Genomic DNA, 20,077 nt, shown 5'->3' with positions numbered 1-20,077 from the left:
GGGGAAAGAACTATTTTTTGGACCCGACATGGTTCAAGAGGCCGAAGAACAAGTCCGTCTTATCCAAGCCAACTTGAAGATTGCACAGTCTCGACAGAAGAGATATGCGGATAAAAGAAGAGATCCACTCGTCTTTAAAGTCAGTGACCATGTCTATTTAAAAGTATCACCCTGGAAAGGCGTGCAAAGGTTTGGAATGAAAGGAAAGCTAGCTCCCCGCTACATTGGTCCATATCCAATTGTGGTACGATGCGGTCATGTGGCTTATCGGTTGAATCTTCCAGCGAATCTTTCTGCAGTTCATAACATCTTCCATGTGTCACAACTCAGAATGTGCCTTAGAGTTCCGACTGAAGTTGTTGAAAGTGACTCGATTTAATTAGAGTCTGATCTCACTTGTTCTGAGCATCCTATCAAGATTATTGATCGCAAGGATCGAATTACTCGTCGCACAACCAACCGATTCTACGAAGTTCAATGGAGTAATCACTCCGAAGATGAAGCGACTTGGGAGAAGGAAGAATTTCTGAGGTCCAAGTATCCGGACTTTTTAAATGCTCATCCAGGTAATTCGCCTTCGAACCTTCTCACCTGTCTTTATTCCTTCATGCCTGAATCTCGGGACGAGATTCTTTTAAGGGGGGAAGGCTGTAACACCCCTGTGTTAATCGTGCTCGCCAATCCCGAGTTAATTCGCTAATCGTGGACTCAAGTTCGTCGTTAGCGCTAATCACGTTCGCTTAGTAAACATCTACTCAGCCGTTTTTGATCTCGTTTTTATCATCGATCCGAGCTCCAAATCAACTTTTCCCCAAACCGAAAGTTGTAGATCTTCTTTTCCTCTACAACTTTTATTTTTGCCAAATTTCATGTTCCCATATGGAAATTGGAGTTTCAGCTAGTCAATTTCGAGTCAAAATCATTCAAACGAAGAAACAGTGGATCTCCTGTGCTCGACACGGTGTAGCTCGCCGGCCATACCGGCGACTGTGGCCGTCGGCGCGCTGCTTCCACGCGTCGGCAATCGCGTCTGAGCGCCGCTCTTCTCCTCACGTAGGCCTCGAAGTTTCCCGTCCAGTGCAGTCCTTTCCTCTTCCTTCGAGCTCGCGTGCACGACGAGCCGAGCCGGGTGAGCAGAGCTCGTCGCGCCGGCCGTTCCTCGCCATCCCACCGCAAACCCTTCGCGCCCGAGCTCCCTAGCCTCACCCCGAAGATCCACGACCCTCCTCGAGCTCGATTTGAGTCGCTCCACGGCCGAATCGAGCCTGCAGACGCCGTCCACCATTGAAGCTCCACGCCGAGCTCCGCCCCCTCCGCCGACGACCTTCCTCCGGCCATCCTCCGCCCCAAATCGACCCCCGGTGAGCATCCCCGCGACTTGCTCCTACTCCTCGACATTCTCCCCACCCGAATCCGCGGACGCCACCGCCGAATCGCCACCGCGCCACCGCAGACACGCCGCCCGCCGTGCGCGCACGCGACCGGCCCTCCCTGTGCCGGGCCGCGCGCCGCCGTCGCGCGCCCCAAGGCCACCCGGCCATGCTGAACCCCGCGCCGCCCGCTCCCGCCGCCGCCTTGCCCCGCGCCAGCAGGAACGAACCGCGCCGCTGCCCCATCTCGCGCGCGCCCTGGTGCCCTGCCCCCCGCGCGCCCCCGCGACCCCACTCCGCCCTGGCTGTGGGCCAGTGCCGCCGCGTCGCCGGACGGCCCCCGCCGGCGGCACGCCGCCGCTGCGGGTTGGCTTGGCCACACGCCAGCCAAGGCCCGTGCGGGCGAAAGTAGAGGAGGGGGAGGCAGCTGGGCCGGCGCCCACTGGCAAGTGGGGCCCGGCTGTCAGCCCCCCTTAATGTTTTTCCTTTTTCTTATTTGGCTGCAGACTTTTAAAATCCATAGAAATTCACAGGAAATTCCTAAAATTACAAACCCAATTTTTTTAGGTTTCTAAAACTGAGATCTTTAGAAGAAAAATACCCATGCATATCAAATGTCAGTTTAGGCCCTGCTAGATTTTACCTTGTGTTTGAGCTTGTCTATTTTATATCTGCAGTTCAGTTAATCTAAAAATTCTGAAATTAATTTAGTAGTCTCATCTTATCATGTGTAGTCCACTGTAAAATTTTCAGATGCATGGCCTATGTGCTTGAGTGTGGATCTATTATTGTTTGATTTCTTTTCTAGGGTTATTTTTAAATGCGTTCGATCGTCAATAAATGTTGGGAAATTTTTGGGTGGCATGCTTTACTGCTTTCACGTTGAGCTGGTTAATTGTGTGCTAGATCACGTATGCAAGTTAGGTTTTTACTTATGTTTTGTCCTAGCTATGCTCTTTTCTTTATATAAATGTTGTTAGTTAATTGTTTCAAGCATGTGTAACTCCTGCAAAGCTAGTTTTTGTTTCACTCCATGCTGCTCTAAGCAAGTTTAGTAGTTGTTGTTTTGAGGGAAACACTTTAGGCTAAAATTCTTGAATGAACTCTCGCGTTGCAGCACCAACTCTTGTGCCTTTTGAGTTTGATTGTTGTGTTTACTCGATAAATGATTGCCCAGTCATGTCTTTCTTTTAATCGCATTGCATTTGCATCGTTGCATATCATCTAGGTACTCTAGATGTGCGACGCGTGGAACTAAAGGACAAGTTGAAGCCGAGCCAGAAGATGGTGCACGGGTGGACCAATCCAGAAGACGGAAGGACCGACTGGAGTTCATGCTTGGACTGGGATGATGTCAAGCCGGTGCAAGACTACAAGCTAAGTAACTGACTTTGTGTCAAACCCAGGCAAGCCCCGGAGCATAACCCCTAATTTGAGTATTCAATGTTTATTTAAGTATTTGTGCATTTACATTTTTAGGAGTTGTATGGAACCCTAGTATGCATGTTTCTCCCTAGGTACCTATGAGTCTATACTAGTATACAGGTGTCGTTAGTATTGCCATGCTTAACTAGGATCCGGTATAAGTCTAGTGATTGTTGTCACTCGCGAGCTATAGATTTTTGTTACTTATGGCAACGTGGCTTGAGAATGAATCAATGAGGAAAGAGAAATGGAGACCGGGCGGAGATGATATTGGTTTTGGATATGACATGGAGGGAAAGTAAGCCTCCGCCTGTGTCGATTGAGGATCGTACCGTTGTTGGCAGTGCTGACCGAGTTTGAACAGTACTAACCACATGCCGGAAGTAGGAGGTAGTCGAAACCGGTAAGCTAAATACCTGATTTTCAACGATACTTTGAATCGCGACCTGATACTCTGGGAGTGGAATGATGGCGGGTGTTGGAGTGTATGTCGCCTCCTTGTTCTCTGGGAGTTCGCTGTGAGGGACCCTTCACCCGGGTTTTGGCAGGCGTGATTCAGACGTCGGGGTAATGATGGGAACGGTTGACATATGTGGTCCGGCGTGGCTGCACGTGTCGTGTGAGTTAGGTCCACCTTGCAAGGTTAAATCGGATCGATTCGCCGTCTCTCTCGGTTAAGAGAACCTTGGTCACTTTGTCACATCGTAGTAAAGGATGAAATGAGAATGAGTTGAAGACGGTTGAATGGTTTTAATAGAGGTTTAATGTGATCAACTATGCTTGCTTTAGATGTCAGGCAAATTTAGTTGGTACTTGATAAACTTAAATTGAGCTAAAATATTGAAAGTAAGGATCCATTATTAGTAGCCTTTCAGCAAAACAAACTCTAGAGCCAAAAAGCTTTGCATGTCTAGATAGTGGGCTAAGTATACCCGTGTCGGCTAAGTCTTGCTGAGTATTAGTATACTCAGGGTTTGTTGTCACCCTGTTTTCAGGTATTTATTATTGGTGAAAGCTAACCAGGATGCACATTGGTGGGCTCGATGTGACGTCCTCCCGACTTCGTAGTTATCGTGGTTTTTAAACTAAACTTCTATTTAAATTCCGCTGCACTTTTAACTCTGATAATTTGTTTAAAACTCATTTTGTGAAGTTCTGTTTTGTAATTTAAATTTGAGAAACTTCTGTTTGCATGTAATCATCTGTGCTCGCCTTCGGGTGAGACTTCCGGTGTTTTCGATCCTTAACCCAGCAGGCTGCCGGATTACACCGTTTTAAGTGCGCGGTGGCTTGATTAATACTTAAAATGATAGTTAGCGCACTTAAGCCGGTTTAATTTGGGCGGTTCTGCTACAAAAACCTTCTATTGCTAGCAATGAATAATCCTAGTTTACGGCCATACTTCCCCCCTCTTATTTACAATTGGGAGTTGAGTGGATTTATTTGGTACATCCACTCTTTCTGGCACATACTTTCAAAGGATTAGCAAATTTAAAAGATACCTTAGTAGTCAGTAAATGCATGTGGCAGTTTATTTGCAATATTTTACAAATAATAGTTCTTTGAACTCAAAATTCAATTCATTTAGTACGTGATCCAGAGCTTGAAATGCCTTAAGCATTCTAAATAATTTCCTGGCGTTATTTATGGTACTTCAAATCTCCCTCTAATGCATGGAAATACTCGTTATTAAAATAAACCTAGCGTACGGGCCGTAAATAGGTCCTCCTTGAGAGGTTCTAGATACTTGATGATTGACAGAGATTGAAATCTTATGTTGATACCAAATTTTCTGTGTGTAACCATCAATGTACACTGTGGTGGTGAGATTGGTACGTATACAACGTAACCCAATCTTACGGAAATAGGAAATCTTCAAAGATTTCCACGTACTAAATGTATATAGAGAATATGCAGTTAATCATAAGTCAGGAGTGTGTAAATTTACCTAACTCCAACACGAAGTTGGCAAGTAGCAATTCTCGAACACAAGTTCTCTATTATTTTGATGTCTTTCGTATAGATTCCATTTATCCCTTTGGATATTTAACTGAATTCTAAAGCTAAAACAATTGTTTTAAGGCACATAAATTCAGTAGTGTTCAGTATAATGAGCTCACAACTTGAGCCATTATTTACCAAATTCATGGTTGAGTATGGATACTTCACACACTCTAGATCATCTTATAGATGAAACTTTACAACCATGAAATGGCTGATCTGTCCATACAATATTTTTATCGGACTCAAACATATTCTCTTGAATATGATCAAGGAATCTAAGACATTGAAATATGATTTTAAGATAAGAGGGTCTTAAAATCTGTCTGTGGCACTTGTGGTAACTACACTTTTGGAAAAATATGACCAATAGAATTGCTAATAATTTTTCAACTAATCCCATAGGATGGACAAGTTGATCATTCCAAATTTGGAATGCATCAACATTGTGAAAAATTATCTTATACCCAACATTTTGTAAAGGAATGATTGTATGTATAATACAGCCAAAATGAGACTTATCTCATTACTTATTTGCCATATCCAATATGTCTTTTTGTGTTTCTAAACAAAAACACATTTGAATATCTCTATAATTTGGTAAGATATGAGTCGAATTAGGACATAATTAAATATCCTCAATTGTTAACTCATACCCATAGAAAGAATGATAGTGGTAGAGCAAACCAAACTATCATTGCATCGCGTCAACGATGGGCAAAAATATTCCCTCTTCTAGTCTTAAGAACCAGGAACATTTTGCTTCCCCCAATTATAGAGTTTGTGGTAAAAAAATCCACTAAGCACATACCATTCCCACATTGGAATGATTCCCGTACGATTTATATCTAGATATAATTATATATGACATGAATTCAATGAAATTCTCATCTAATATATAGAAATCCATAAATATTGTCAAGTATCAAATTTATCAATATAATATCTACAATACTTATGCACTGAAAATAAGTATTACAACATCTATGATGTATAACAAACAACCCCCTAATGAAGGTTCATGAAATTCTTCCCTTAGTAAATGGGATAAAACCAATGCTTATTGTCGACTGTCCATGTGGGATAGTGATACCATCTAGAGCGAGTTCATTAAACTCCTCTAAAGTCAATATCCACAATATGTGACGGACCATTGATTTAATCAATTTACACCTAAGATAAATTAAAAATCATATGATGATGTTGTAATCTCCAATGCAAAATTTAGGGGGATCCATGTCTTCACTTTGTTTTGAATAGTTGGAGGTAGTCAACAAAACTTTAAACCTCACAACAATTAGAGGTAGTCACAAGATGTGTGTACCTCATAGACAATCATTATTAATATGGCGCACACATAGTGGATAATCTCTATGTCCGAGACATAGAATAGATCTCTCAGCAGTAGGCAAATAAATTGCTCCTATAGGCTCGGTTTCTGGGCTGATATATTCACATAAATATACAACAGCCAATGCCTAAGACTCTACTATCTGTGTGTAACTTTTAATAATGAATGATGGTAATCACCATAAAAGTGTATCATTCGTATATTTCCAAAACACTTATTTGGGAGAACACAACGTGGGTAATCATCAAGTTTAAATGAACATGATGTAGACCTCTTGGGAATGGGCGAATAATCGCTGCCGTAGGCATGGTCTCTAGGCTGAATAACTTAATATGAATTAAGCGCAGCCAATTCCTAGGACTCCATTACTTGTGTTATGATCCTAAATGTATCCAAGATATGGATATAACAATTTTGCATAATTCATCATTAATTAAGAAATGCTTAATTAAGAGGAACAATCATTGTTAAAATGCAATATATGGAAAAAATTGCCAAATTAACAAGATCGACTAGGTACAGATGTACTAATAATGCCAAAATCATAGATTAAACTGGAGAACTTACTAAGCACAAAGTGCTAAGCGGCATAGTTTTTGCAAAATCACAGAGGATCAAAGAAAAAATCCACTTTCTATGTTAGCCTTACTAGCGAAAATGGTTTGGCTACCATTTTGCGTTTTCTAGACTAGGCCAATATGTGCCTAAATACAACTGTCATTAATTAAGCATTAGTTAATTAAGAGGATCCGATTTTGTTGCAATTAAAATAATTGCCAACCAACAAAATTGATAAACTATTTATATTTACATATATAATTTTCTGGTCTCAAAAGCAAATAATGTATAGGAGTAAAGATTTTATCATACAAATTCTGTTGGAGTCCATGACTAAAACAGAAAAACATAGACACATAAAAACATATGTAAATATTAAACAACAAAAATGTCCGCAATATAATGTATTATGATGCAATTTCTAAAGACTCGTAGGTCTAAAAAAACTATGAATTTACTCTAGGTAAATAATTTGCATCATAAATCATTTAAACACAAGGTCTAAAACAAGCATTTATATAATCAATTATAAATGTAATATATTGCAGTGTTGTATTAGTCTAGTGGCTAAAACGTAACAATTTAGGGCCTCAAATATAAACATGCAGCAGTGAATATACTAAACAATGTAATAGATAGAAATTTGGGGCCTAAATGTGAAATTGCATGTGAGAGGGAGGCAGTAAGCCTGCTGCGGGCTTCGTTTGGCCCAAGAGTCGTGGTCAGCCCATATGAGAAAGAGGAGAGGAGCGGTTCCTCCCTGGTTCCTGTAGCCATCGCCGCTAAGGATGGCAACGGGTCGGGTTCGGTTCGGGTGGAGTGTCTGGGCACCCAAAACCGAAACCCGAACTTAAAACCCGAACCCAACCCGAACTCTGATTCGGGTGCAAATTCATGCCCAAAACCGAAACCCGCGGATACCCGAAACCCGACGGATAATCCGAAACCCGAATCTTTTTACAAATCAGCCTGGTGATTCACGGACTGGCGAGGTCGCGCCGTCGCGGTCTGGGCGTCTGGCGAGGCGCCTAGGCTAGTGAGGTCAACGAGGCCGTGCGGCCGGCCGGGCACCGTGCGAAGCGGGCCTGCGGGGCGCGGGAGGCGTCCGCCCTCCGGACGCTGGTGCGGCGGTGCGAGACTCAGACTACGAGGGGCCGAGGGCGCGAGCGGCCACCTCCCTCCGGACACCGTGGCGCCGTGCGCCTCCGCCCTCCGCGGCTCCACCTAGACCACCTTGAGTCCCCGACAAGCCCGTGCGGCGGTGCAGGGGCACTGGGGTCTGGGGCTCGCCGCTCGCAGCCTTGCGGGCACTAGACAGCTGGCCGTTGGAGCTCGCCGGTCGCGGGCCGCTGGCCGTTGGGGCTCGCTGCTGCGGATCAGGGGCACAGCGCAGGGATCCGGCCGTGAGCAGCTCAAGGGATCGAGGGGGCGGGGTGCAGCGCTGCAGCCAAGCGCCCAGGCTGCCAGGGTGCGGCGGCGGGCTGGAGGGGATCAAGGAGGCAGCAGGGAGGTGGGATGAGAGAGGATGGGGTTGATTCCAAGTATATATTGCTAGGGTTTGTAGATGGGCTTTTATTGGGCTGAAAATTTCGGGGACCCAATGGAGCTCCGCGGGTAAATTTTGGGATCCGCTCTAAACCCGAAATATTTCGGGTACCTGAAACTGCAAATCCGCGGGTCTAATCTAGAATCCGAACCCGAAACCCGCAAACCCGAAACCCGCGGATACCCACCCCGAACCCGCCCCGCTGCCATCCATAATCGCCGCTTGCCCCGTGTACAAGCGCCGCCGCCTCCTGGCCCTTGCGCCGCCGCGACCCTTGCCCCTACCGCCGCCATGCTTCAGCACCGCCGCACCGTGGAGGGCCGCCAGACCCCTTTGCAAGCGCCGCCGCGCCGGGGCCATGTGCCGCCGCCGCCTGCGGTCGTCGGCATGTGCACCGTCTGCGCCTCCCCCTTCTGCGCCGGCCATGGCCGATTCAATGGCCGGAGGGGAGGATGAATCCATGTGCGCGTCGGGGCCGAGGGCCATCGGCCTGATGCGCCGCCGCCTGCTCGTTGCACCACCTCCAGCCCCCTTGTGAGCCACCGCCGCACCAGCCCCCTGCAGGTGTGCCGCCGACGCCGTCGTTGAAGGGAATTGGCGACCATGGTGGTGGTGTCCTGTGAGCCGGCCATGGAGGACGAAGAAGTGACATCCTTTCCACTGGAAGTGACGTCGACGACCAGTGCAGGCAGCAAGATGGAGGACGAGGAATCTGTTCGCCGTAACAAAGAATTGAAGGTGAATTCCAATGAAGTCTCCGGTGAGGAATTCCGGCGATGTTCTTGTGTTCTCGCGTTCTCCTTGCAGTTTCCTTCTTGTTGCAGAAAAATTGGTGAGTTCTTTCTGGCCTCATTGCCTTCTGGTTGCAAGAACTCGGCGAGTTCTTTCCCAGGGAGCGAATTCAGCCCCTGTTCGTGATTCTTTCTTGCGCTCAGTGTTGAGTCTAGCGTGACTGATAACGTGTTAAGTAAAGTGAATGGAAAGATTGGATTGTCTTGATTGATAGCGATCACTGTTTATATATAAGATCAAGGGAGGCCGAAGGGGCATGCCCCTCCGGTATGGCCTCTTCGGGATGGTCCCTTCGTGAGTTGGCCCTTTCGTGGATTGGCCTTTTCTTGATGGCCCTTTCATGAAAGGTAACCGTCTAATGACTAATCTCATTAACTATTAAAAAATTGATCACTAATTCTAATTTCTTCATAACATATCCGATGCTTGCTTTTTGCAATGAAGCCTCGCTAGTCGTTGATGAGGACATAACACTCATGCATACGAGCATGATGGGTGGATGGTATCGAAAAGGAGTCCAACAAAGGTGTCCAAGTCACGAAGGAGGCGCAAGACTAATTCAGTTCGAGTTGCCGAGGTGGAGACCTAAAACAACTCAAGTTTGAGCCCACCTCATAGTTCGGGAGCAGCACGCACAAAAACTGACGCCCAGATCGCATATGGTGTCCCTTCACGACGTTCTATATATGTATAGAAAGCTAAGGAGATAAGCTTTCCAATGGCACTGGTCCCACCTTTTTATCAGGTCTGAGTCCACATAAATTGTCGAAACAAGTGTGCGTCCAGAATCAGGGTGCTGCGCCTCCGTCTTTTGGGCCGTTGGCCCGTGTCTCATGTTAGCCCAATAGAGGTGTGTCCAGAGAGGTATTCACGCCCTAAAACTCCATATATTCAGTAGATGCCGCCAGATTAGGGTTAGGATTTTGTTTGAGTTTAATTTTCCATTGAAAAACTGAATCGTTCATTGTAATTGTGTCGATTAGTCCTTTTACAGTGATTCCGGGTCCTCGTTCTTGTTCTACACCACTGTGGCGATTAGTCTTTTTGTGCTCAGAGTTTGAACCTCATGCTCATCTTTGCTTCATACACATCAGCAATTTCAGATTGTGTGTTTCTTATGTTATTCGATTCGCTTGCAGAAAAAGTCTTCATGGCGAGGTCAATCCAGTTGTACTTAGTTGATAACCAACGGAGCAGTAGTATAATGGTTGCATGACTTCGAATCGTATCTGATTAGAAGCCTGTATTGCCAACATCGAGTCTCCATCAATCGAATTTACATCTATCTCTCGAAAGATCAGGCCACATCCACATCAGCTCTAGTGGCAAAATCCTTGCCCCATGGATGGGGAAGTAAGAGAGAGAAAGACGGAGCATCACTTTTCCACTATACTGTGGCTACTCTGACACTGCGCTCGCCACGTCACGCGGCAACTCGGATGGTATTCCCACTACTTATGTACTGTATGTGCTTGCGCCGGAATGGCGGGCTCCCACGAAACGGACGCCGGGACAGTGGGTGAAGCTAGCAGTAAGACTATTGTGGTGCACTTCTAAGGCTGCGTTTAGTTGGTGAAAAAATTTGGATTTTGATATTGTAGCATATTTTATTGTTATTTAATAAATAATATCTAATAATGGATTAATTAGATTTAAAAGATTTAGCTCGTGGTAATCAGTTAGACTATGTAATTAATTATTTTTTGTAAATGTATTTAATACTTCATGCGTGTGTCCGAAGATTTGATGTGATAAATATTGTGTAAAATTTTTTGGGAACTAAACATGGCTTAAAGAAATCTGCAAACTTGTTAGCAATCTATAAGGGCACCCGCAACATGCCGATAACAGTTCTCTAGAAGCAAATCACGTGGTCAGATTTTATTCTACGTGAATGGATGGGAGAGAAACTAGGGCCCGTTTAGTTCCCAAAATTTTTCCTACAGTATCCGTCACATCGAATTTTTTGACACATGCATGAAGCATTAAATGTAGTTGAAAAAAATAACTAATTACATATTATTTGTCAAGTAACAACGAAACATGCTATATTAACTTTTCACCCAACTTTTCGCCAACTAAACGCGGCCAATAAAAGCATGTGTTGAACTTGGCGAAGCATGTGTTGAACTTGGCGAGAGTCGCAACACATCTTTCCACGAAAAAGTGGGGCCCACCATGCTTCCACGCTGCTTCTGCCAGGCTGACGGGATGGAATAGAGAATCTGGTTGTGTGTATTTTTTTTGCCCATGTTTAGTTCCGCCCCGTAAACACAAAAATACAAAAACGCAAAATTTTGCAAAGGAATTTTGCTAATTTGAAGTACTAAATAAAGTCTATTTATAAAACTTTTTGTATAGATGGGCTGTAAATCACGAGACGAATCTAATGAGCCTATTTAATCCATAATTTGCAACAATGATGTTGCAGTACCATCCGCTAATTATTGATTAATCATAGATTAATTAGCATCATTAGATTCATCTCGCGATTTACAACACATCTGTGCAAAAAGTTTTGTAAATAAACTTCATTTAGTACTTCAAATTAGTAAGATTCCGTCCCAAAAAAATTTTGCGTTTACACGGCAGGGAACTAAACACGGCCTTTATCTAAGAGATTGTGCTAGAAGATTGCTTAATGGACGTGTATTTTGCATTGACTATTGCTGAAGTGTACCGTTTTATAGAGAGCGGACTCTCTTTACCACTGCGAGTGCCCTAATAAATATAAAATAAGCTAGTGTTATTTTTTAAAAAAAAGTCTGATGTATACTCTCAAACTATTTCAAACGTCTGATTTTCAACCTTGATTTATAAAACTGAATAACACAGTCCATCCAACTATTGAAACCAGACAAATTTGCTCCTTAAGGTGGTTTCGTAGGTGCTTTCATATTTTTCAAAAATTAAAAAATTGTAATTAGATAAAAAATCAAAACTGATTCATTTCAAATTAAAAAAAATATTAAACTAGTATCATTTTTCTAAAAATGGAACTATCTATTATCGCTCAATTTGAATCTTAGTTACTAAAAAATAATACCGGTCTGACCGATTTACGTTTGACCGATTTGTCCAAATTGTCCAGCAAACTTGAATCTTGCTAATTTTGGGTGTCAACAGTTATCTGAATGAGCTTCAAGACTGGTTCCCTTCCTTGTGTACACTGGGAGACTAGGGCTTTTGTCCGGCCAAGAGAGTCTACCTTTACATGCCATACTACTATCTTATTTATAGTCCTTGGCTTGGCGAGCAGACCCTCTTGACGGTGTGAACGCCCACCCCGGGGGAGGGGGGTCCTTGCAAATGGGGCCTACAATCTTGTCAGGAGGGGCCGTCAACCGGGCCCTCCCTAACATATCCCGAGGTGTCTACTAAGGCCTCTCACTGCGGTTCTTGTCTCCACCCCATGGTTTGTGACATTCCAGGGTCTTGTTTCAGCCGCACCTCGGTCCCGCAGCTTGGAGCGTCTCGAGGTGCTTGCAACGTGATAACAGTGGCAGAGGCGGGTCCCACCCCACCGTCCACTGCCAATTTGATGGGACTTGGCTTGGGGGTTGTAACGAACATGGCATCATTTATGCCATTTCGAGTGATTTTAGTGATCGTATGACAATGCAATCAATGGGACTAATAGTTTTGTTGAGTGAACATTTCTAGATCCCAATGATGAAGTAAAAAGGCCATACAAAGCAAAACACGAAGAAAGAACTCAAAGAAACGCTGAATTGGACGAGTTCTACTAAAATCTGTAGCACCGGTTTAACAGATGCCTAAGCATCGGTGCATCCGATGGTTGTCGGAAGAACCGACGCCCTATGCATCGGTGAAATTTGGTGTGCCAACTGAGCCAAGTGAGGAAATCTCAGTGGCACCGGTTGAACCGACGAGGTCATGTCAAGCATTAGTGCAATCAATATACCATTGTCCAGAGACGATGTCAAGCGTGCAGCAGCCAAGCCTTCAGCACCGGAAAGACTGACGGCCACTGGAGCATTGCGTCGGTGCAATGACGTCAGCAAGGTGCAACGGCAATACGACGATCCAGTGTGACCGGTTTAACCGACACTCAATCATCAGTTAAACCGATGGCTCTGCAGACATGTCAGGGAGTCCAACAGCTAGTTCGGATGCTGTGAGTGACCAGAAGAACTGATGCCCTAGCTCCGGAAGTTTCGATGCCTACACAGAAAACTGGCTAACGGCTAGTAACGGCTCTCTTGAGTTTGTGGCTTATATATATATGCTTCACCGCGGCGTGAGTTTGCTGGAGTCACAAGACATCACACACATATCCAAGAACACCTCCAAGCCATCCAAGAGTATAGAGATCAAATTCTTAGTCCTTAGCACAAGCTTTGTACGTGTTAGTGCTAGATTAGCTCCTTGAGTGAGTGAACAAGCAAGGCTGTGCTCCTTATGGCTGGTTTTAGAGTGAACTAAACTTGTACTTCGGTGCACCAGCCTCCTTGGAGCATTGGTGGCTCACTGGCACGTCAACGACACTCCGGCTTAGTTCGGAGCGGCGTCGACAACTTTGTGCTAGGGACGGAGACCCCTCCTTCGTAGGCAATCTCCCTTAGTGAAAATCGGGATCAAGGTGACCGTGATTGTGTTGACGGAAGAGATTTGATTGCCGGGAAGCGATACTCTTTGTGAGTGCTTCAACAACGTGGATGTAGGAGCACCTTTGTAGCAATCCGAACCTCGGGATAAATTTTCGCGTCAATAGTTTGCTTTCTCTCATCCCTCTCTTTAAGCTTCCGCATTTCATATTGCAACTTGTGTGCCTTTACTTTTATAGATTAGTATCTTGATAGGATTGGCTATAGTTTGCAAAACTCTTCTGGGATGAGGATTTCACACTAAGGTGAACCGTAGTTGTACATCTAGATAGATTTCACATTAAGTTTTTGTGCAAACTAGTTGGAGCCATAGGTTAAGGTTTTAGAGAGCCTAATTCACCCCCTCCCCCTCTTAGGCTAGAGCACTCGATCACTTTCAATTGGTATCAGAGCCGGGAATGACTTCTCTCACAAAGAAAGCCAATTCCATTAGCAAATTTGTGTTTACCGGCTCATTAGATTGGTAGGCTTCACCGCCTAGTGAGTTAGCTCTTAGGGGGAAAGGATGGATCCTTTTAGACCTGCTCCACGGTTCGATGGCACGGGCTTCCAATGATGAAAGATTTTAATGCAAGCCCATCTCCAAGCGACGGGACTAAGCGTTTGGAGAGTTGTGAGTGAAGGTATGAAAAATAATGGTCACCAAGAGAAGCAACATGATGTCACCGCAAAATGTATAATTTTGTCTTCTCTTAGTGATAATGTGTTCAATCATGTCTATTCTTGTGAAAATGCTAAAGAGCTACAGAAAACTATCACTGAGAACCATGAGGGCACGGAGGATGTTGCCAATGAAAGATATCATATTCTCATTGATAAGCTTAATAATTTTAAGCAACTTGATGAGGAGAATGCCGAATCTATGTACTCACGATTGAATACTCTTGTGAATGAGATTAATTCCCTAGGTGTGAAGCAAATTGAAGATACGGAATTCATTCGCAAGATCCTTCACTCACTCCGAACGCCGGCCTATGATTTGGTGACCACAATTCTATATGAGAAAGAGCTCAATACCTTGACACCAAATCAAGTTCTCAATAAAGTGATTATCCATGAACTACACAATGACATAAGACAAAAGCGTCATCTTCTTCACCAACACATAGTGCACTTGCATGCAAGCAACTCAAAAAGTTGAAGAAGATGGCCATCAAAGGTAGCTCAAGTGATGAGGAAGAAGAGGATGCAAGAAACTCCTCAAATGATGAAAAAGAACCAATGAACCCCAACCTCTACAAGCAAGTGAAGAAGATGAACAAATACTTGAAGAAAATCAACACGATGGGGTATATGGTCTTCCTCAAAGATGGGCCTCACCATCAACTCATGAAGGTTGAGAAGAAGTTCAAGAAGAACAAGCTAAAGAAGGAGAAGAAGCCCAAATATGAATCATTTGCCACATTTGGTGAATGGGTAAGCGGTGGCAAAAAAATCAAGTGCAAGTTCAAGTGATGAATCAAATAAGAAATTCACCACTCGCATGGGATCATCATCCAACACTTGCTTTATGGCCAAAGATATGGATAGCAATGTAAGTGATGATGACTCCAACTCTCCTTCAATTGATGAACTTCTTGACTTAGTTCATGAGCACCAAAAAGTTATTAAGAAGCAATTAAAGGAAATCAAAAATCTTAATGCTCTCAATGATCTAAATACTTCTCTTGCTACAAATTATGAAATTTTGTTGTGCAAATTCAAATTGCTTAGCAAGGAGCATGAAGAGCTCAAATTAAAATTTGAGAGCATTAATAATACTAATGACTCTTTGGAAATGAAGCAAACTATCCCTTGTACAATTCTTATCTCTAAGTTAGATGCTTCAACTTCTTGCATTGATTTAATTGATGAATCTTGCTCTAACCTTTGCAATGAGAAATACAATGAGAATGTTATTATAGAATCATATGATGATCTCATTGCCAAGGAGAATGATGAGCTTAAGTAAGAAGTAGAAAGGCTCATGAAGGACTTGTATAGATTGAAAGGCAAAGGCATGGAAAGCAAAGTTCAACCTTCTCAAGATAACCGTGAAAATATGGTGAAGAAGCTTGAGAAGGGGTCCACCGTGACTTGCTCCAAGTTCCACAAAGAAGGCCACAAGTCCAACAAGTGCCCTCAACCAAGGAAGAAGCTTCCGAATGAGAAGAACAAAAAGAAGCTCACAATTAAGAGTTCTCTCATCTACACCAAGCCCAACCGGAGGAACAAAAGTAATAGCACCTCCTATGTGATAAAAAAAAAGACCAATGGCAAGGTAGTTGCTCACAAGATTGGAAACAAAGAAAGAAGTTGGAATCACTCCATTTGGGTGCCAAAGGACATCATCACCAATATGAAGGGGCCTCAAATGGTGTGGGTTCCAAACGAGACTTAAAGCCCAAGAACGGCTTCGGGGGATTTGGAGGCTTAACTCACTAGTTGAAGTGAATATTCAGACCAAAGAAGCTAAGCTCACAATTTGGATATTTGTTGCCCAAGTCCCCCATAAGGTAATGATAGCTAGGTTTCAATTCAAGTATCATGTAGCTCCATTACTCTTGTTAGGATGTTTGCATGTTTTGCATCTCCTAGTGTTATATATGGTGGGTTGGTTGTGTTATGAATTTAACCCATGAGCAACCTACATGGTTTGATAAGTGTGTAAAAAGTTACACAAGATTACCCTTCATGGTACATGGACTTCATGAGGTATGTATTTCATATGTGTACCATGAACACAAGCTATAGAATAAACTTCCCATCGTTGTCAATAACTATGTGCATACATTTGCTTGGTGATTCAAACACTAAATTCACACATTTAGAGAGAGTTCATCCTATGGTTTGTAATTTTGAGACTAACATGTTTGCAAGTTTATCTTTTGTAGTCTCACGATGGAGTTAACACTCTAAGAGAATGTTCTTCACGCTCAATGTAAACAAACAACTCTATAAGAGTGATTAGATAAATTGTGCTTCATGCATATTGAGCCATGCTCTATTGAACTTAAATGCTCATATCTAAGTTCATAGGCTATGTGATCATATATTTGCTTAACCTTGGTGTACCAAGTGCTTATCTTTTAAAGACTTCAATTTTTGCAAGTCATTTTAAATTGGTATATGCAAGGTAAACAAATATCCCCCGGAGGTATGCAGGTTCTAAACTCCTTCAATTGATATCATTGTCAATTTCTTATTTTTTTAGAGCTACATCTGTGCATGATTTGGCCTAAGCTTCCGTGTTTAAACATCTAGTTGTGCACTTGATTTTCACATTATCATGTTGTGCACACACTTTGCGGGAAGTTTAGCTCATATCATGATACTTTTGTGATTTTGTGATCCACCATAATAAATTTTCAATTGGTATCTTCATTGATATCATACAAATAGATCATGAGTCATGGAACTAACTCCCTAGGCTACTAATCTTCTCTTGAGCTATATTGTTTTGCAAGATCCTTTTTAGGTGATTTGATTCCAAAGGGGGAGAGATGTGGATCAAAGCAAGGTATTTTCTCAAGGAGGATAAGTATATTCCAAAGGGGATAAATGCTAAGTGGATCAAGTCAATATATGAGAGAGGAGTAGCAAATAGGGGAGGAACAAAGGGGGAAATCGAAATCATGGTTTTAGGGGGAGGCCAAGCCGACATTGGATGGTGGTAAGCATCCAAGCAAGTGTAAGTGGTTCAATTTGTCAATATTTGCAAATTTTATGCTTGCTTTGATTGTGTTGTCATCAATCACCAAAAAGGGGGGGATTGTAACGAACATGACACCATTTATGCGATTTCGAGTAATTTTAGTGATCGTACGATAACGCAATCAATGGGACTAATGGTTTTGTTGAGTGAACATTTCTAGATCCCAGTGATGAAGTAAAAAGACCATACAAAGCAAAACACGAAGAAAGAACTCAAACAAACGCTGAATTAGACGAGTTCTACTGAAATCTGTAGCACCGATTTAACCGATGCCTAAGCATCGGTGCATCCGATGGTTGTCGGAAGAACCGACGCCCTATGCATCGGTGAAATTTGGTGTGCCAACTGAGCCAAGTGAGAAAATCTCAGTGGCACTGGTTGAACCGACGAGGTCATGTCAAGCATCGGTGCAATCAACATACCATTGTCCAGAGACGATGTCAAGTGTGCAGCAGCCAAGCCTTCAGCACCGAAAGGACCGACGGCCACCGGAGCATTGCGTTGGTGCAATGACGTCAGCAAGGTGCAACGACTATATGACGATCCAGTGTGACTGGTTTAACCGACACTCAATCATCGGTTAAACCGATGGCTCTGCAGACATGTCAGGGAGTCCAACGGCTAGTTCAGATGCTGTGAGTAACCGGAAGAACCGATGCCCTAGCTCCGGAAGTTTCGATGCTTACGCAAAAAACTGTCTAACAGCTAATAACGGCTCTCTTGAGTTTGTGGCTTATATATATGCCTCACCCCGGCCATTTTGAGTTTGCTGGAGTCACAAGACATCACACACATATCCAAGAACACTTCCAAACCATCCAAGTGCATAGAGATCAAATCTTTAGTCCTTAGCACAAACTTTGTAAGTGTTAGTGCTAGGTTAGCTCCTTAAGTGAGTGAACAAGTAAGGCTGTGATCCTTGTGGCTGGTTCTAGAGTGAACCAAACTTGTACTTCGGTGCGCCAGCCTTCTTGGAGCATTGGTGGCTCGCCGGCATGTCAATGACCCTCCGGCTTGGCGTGGAGCGGCATCGACAACTTTGTGCGGGGGACGGAGACCCCTCCTTCGTGGGCAATCTCCTTTAGAGGAAATCGGGATCAAGCTGACCGTGATTGTGTTCACGAAAGAGACTTGATTGTCGGAAAGCGATACTCTTTGTGAGTGCTTCAACAACGTGGATGTAGGGGCGACTTTGTGGCAATCCAAACCACGGGATAAATTCTCGTGTCAAGAGTTTGCTTTCTCTCATTTCCTCTCTTTAAGCTTCCGTATTTTATATTGCAACTTATGTACATTTACTTTCATAGAGTAGTATCTTGATAGGATTGGCTATATGTGCTAAACTCTTTTGGGATGAGGATTTCACATTAAGGTGAACCGTAGTTGCACATCTAGATAGATTGTTTTAGATTAAGTTTTTGTGCAAACTAGTTGGAGCTATAGGTTAAGATTTTAGAGTGCCTAATTCACCTCTTTCCCCTCTTACGCTAGAATACCCAATCACTTTCAAGGGTGCATCTCCCCGAGCCGGCCTTTGCTCCGTTTGCAGGCACGACTCCTCCATAATCATTTTATTTTACGAGCAAGCTATGACGCCCTTGGTTCTTGCACCATGGTGACAATGCGACATAGTTAACGGCTGTGCCATGGCTGCTCCGCGGCATGGTAAAACTCCTTTTACCGGGCGATTCCTTCTGGGTGAAGAATAAACTTCACCCACGGTGAGACGTGGCCTCCGAGTACCGGGCCTTCTCCGGGGACCTGGCCCCGGCTCTTGGTTGGGCCGTATATCGATCCAACCGAGGCCTATGGTCGTGACTTTGTCCAGAGTTAGGGATACCCTTGACAGCTGGCGATCGGTCATCAAGTTTCTAAAAAGACGAGAGATGTGCTGGTTTCGTGCTGCATAAATACTTTGCAAGGATGAAATGGGAGCAAAGAAGAAATTTGAAGTTTTGCCTTCTAGATTTCTTTTTTTGTTTTAAAATTTTCTTTCTTGTGTTTTGATATTCTCTTTCGAGGTTTAGAGTCTAAGCATTTATGTATCTCTTGGTTCCATATATGCACTAGATGGATATAAAGACCGATTTATCTTTTTATCTATTATCTTATTATTTGACCATAAAACAGAGTCTTCACGTTCACTCTCAAAGCCTAGAAATTCTCACGTTAATCGGAGAAAATAAGAGAAATTAAAATTACCCACCACTGCCATTATACCCCTGTGTTTGACTAAATATAGTCCACCATGCCATTATAAAGAAATTAATCCAACCATTGCAATTATGATAAAAATCGACCCAAAATACCCCTGTGTCTAACTAATATAGCCCACCACACCATTATAATGAAATTAATCCAATATTTAACATAGTAATGAGACTCCAAACAACTAGCGTTGGGCAAGCTAGGAGATTCATAAAAATTACGATCATAATTTTTAATTCATTTTTTCTATGGGCATAAATATTGATAAAAAAATTTCGGACAAGCTTCAGAAAAATATTTGCACACCATAGCACCGCGCTGGAAAAAGTAAAAAAGTTGTAGCCTCACAGTGTACTGAGATATCTTATTATTTGGCTAACAAACGGAGCCTCCACATTTGATCTTAAGGCCTAAAAATTGCCACATTAATCGCAGAAAATAAGAACAATTGAAATTACCAACCACTGTCATTACGATAAAAGTCGGCCCAAAATACAATTGTGT

Source organism: Panicum virgatum, chromosome 7K, assembly GCF_016808335.1.
Source record: "Panicum virgatum strain AP13 chromosome 7K, P.virgatum_v5, whole genome shotgun sequence".
Classification (NCBI taxonomy): domain Eukaryota; kingdom Viridiplantae; phylum Streptophyta; class Magnoliopsida; order Poales; family Poaceae; genus Panicum; species Panicum virgatum.
This window is presented reverse-complemented; position numbering follows the sequence as displayed.